Source organism: Piliocolobus tephrosceles, chromosome 13 (genome assembly GCF_002776525.5).
Source record: "Piliocolobus tephrosceles isolate RC106 chromosome 13, ASM277652v3, whole genome shotgun sequence".
NCBI classification, from domain to species: domain Eukaryota; kingdom Metazoa; phylum Chordata; class Mammalia; order Primates; family Cercopithecidae; genus Piliocolobus; species Piliocolobus tephrosceles.
The window spans coordinates 31,031,109-31,034,033 of record NC_045446.1 but is presented as its reverse complement, the minus strand read 5'-3'; positions in this window follow the sequence as shown (position 1 = coordinate 31,034,033).

Below are 2,925 nucleotides of genomic sequence, written 5' to 3'. Positions count from 1 at the left end.
TAGTATAGTATAGTATAGTATAGTATAGTATAGTATAGTATAGTATAATCTATTTGTATACTTACAGCCAGCCTAAGGTTATAATTCTTCCAACTTAAGGTTATAATTCTACCGTGATTTGACAAAATCAGGCTATGAATAAATGCTTGATTACTACCTGATTTAGCCAAGAAGTTGCTCATAGTATCGATCGACAAGTATACTTTTGATGTCAGTGTTTATTATTTTCTTTTACATTGAAGACCAAAAAGAAACAACAAAGACGTATGTTAGAACTTCACTTGTTCAACAATGACATGAGTGAATTCTTTGCTCTATCTGACGACAATTTTCAAATACTGGAAGAATACGCTTTCCCTTTTCCCCCATATTTTGTTTGCTATTAGCAATGTACAACCATAGGTATGATAAACATTTAAATTTAGTCCGCATTAACATTTTCTCCATCACTTTCTTAAGTCTAGACGATCAACAAAACAATAAGTCAAGCCCTGATTCCTAGTGTTTGCCAGTTTTCATGGTGTAAATGCTCCCACCAAGAACAATTTCAAGCTATCTGCACAATGTCGCTGAACACAGAGCTGGAAAGAGATTTGCACCATATAACATAGATACGATAGACATAAATAACTTCAAGAGCACGGATAATAGTGAAATTATTCGAAAGTGATATGTTTTGAGTATAACTCATCCTTACTTTGGACAGTAGTGTGGGACCATAAAAATGACTATACAAGCTGAGACTATGTGATCTTTATCAATGGGAAAAATTACAATTGTTCCATGATCCTTAACATTATTTTTTTTGTTAAAGCATTGCTAAGTCTCTTACTGTTGGTTGTAAATGTATAGGGAAATGAAAAAATAGCAAAGCTGATATTTATATAGTTACCAATTAAAAATATGAGAAGCATTGAGAGTTAAGCGTTTTATGTCTTTGCAAAAAAATGTATCAGTAGTTTAAATGGTGTTTGCATTCTTCTTATCATATAACTTAGGATTCACCTTTTTTATACCTTGGCAAATTGTCATACTCCTTTGCAAGTTTGGATCAACTTCCAGCATTTTATCCTCTGTGCTCTGAATGTCGTGAAATATGTCTGAGAATTTCTCTAACGTGAATCTTTTTCAGCATCACTTCCTCTCTGGGCTATCTTCATTCTTTTTGTCAGTACCGCTTTGCTCATTTATGTTGATAAATTTGCTTTCCCTGAGTTCCTCTGGCTGCATCTGTACAGACTCTAGAACAGCAGCGTGTCAACATTCCTACAATGAACTATTTCCTCTACAATTCCACTTACATTTATGTCAAATTTTACTTCCAGCATTGTCACTTTTTATTTCTTTGCTGCACCCTCATCTTTGTTGGTCAATTCCCTCTTTTGATTCTATCCACTTTTGTCAAATGTCATGTGGGTTTGTCACTGGAGGACAAGAAGGTAAAACAACCACACAATTTGCTGTCTGCATGAACTGAATGACAAATGAGCAGTGCTCTGTCACTGACAGTCTTTGAAAGAAGAGATGCGATTGGTCACTGATCATGAAGCACATCTATTACCTACAAAGTGATCTGTGGACCAAAGAGCTAGCAGTGAAGTTTGTACTTTATGCAATCACTCACCGCTAATATACTGTGGTGACTAAAATCTGAACTGCGTTGTTGGCAGACTGGTATTATTTAACTAAACAGTGATAACTGAAATTCGTGTATCCTGGATCCGTGTAAAGCGAGGATTGCCCTGTATTTACCTTTGCTTTTAATATAATTTAATTGTAACTGCATGTAATTGAATTTTTAATGATGACTGTGTTTAACAGCTGCTTCATAAAATTCCTGTAAATTTAACAATTGGCTCTCACAGCAGGTACGAGCGAGATTTAGCACACCACGGCAAAACCTCATGAAGTATCTAGTACTTCCCATTTATATTAAGCAAGGCGGCTGCGGCTTGTTTAACTTCCCAGGAAGAATGGCATAGCCAGACCTATCATTTCAAGGCTCATGTTCTTTAAACTCCCCTGAAAACTGCATTCAAATAATCTAAAGAGTTACAATAAGCCTATAACCTTATTCTATACCTTCTTGGTATCCATCAAGAGGATATATTTGAAAACTTAACAACTTTTAAAAAGTGAAACATTTGTTTGAGCTCTTGTCTTTTCTTCCCAGCCTTATTTCTTTCATTAATAGCTGAGAGAATCTGTTGGTCAGCTTTTGATAGGTTATACTGCAGTAACAAATGAACCCCTACATCTCAGTACCCCAAAGCAGCACAGGCTTCTCTTTTTCCTTTGTTTTATGTTGCTCCCAGATTGGTGGCCGCTCTGCTCCTGTCTGCAGGTCACATATGCTCCATGGGCCTTCTTTATTTTAGGATTCTGACTGAAAGAGTAAAAAATATTGGACATGCTTTCTTATTGGAAGAGGGAAAAGATGCAGAGCTGGACCTTGAAGTGGTTCTTAAAGCTTATGGATGAAACTGGCACATTGCCATCTCTGTCGCATGCCATTAGTCAAAAGAATTCATATGCCCTAGTCTAATATCAGTGGGAAGGAAAGAATCATCAGGGCAGAAGGGCACTGCAAATCCCCCATGGTAATCGGTGAGAAAGTACAGCCATCCCTCGGGTGTGTGGGGGATTGGTTGTAGGACTTCTCTTGTACACCAAAATCCACAGATGCTCAAGTCTGTGATAGAAAATGGCAAGTATTTGCATATAACTACACATTTACATCCTCTCGTATACTTTGGACCTGGCACAGTGACTTATGCCTGTAACCCCAGTACTTTGGGAAGCCAAGGCCAGAGGATTGCTTGATGCCAGGAGTTTGAGACCAGGCTGGGCAACATAGTGAGACCCCTGTCTCTACCAAAATAATAATAATAATAATAATAATAATAATAATAATAATAATAATAA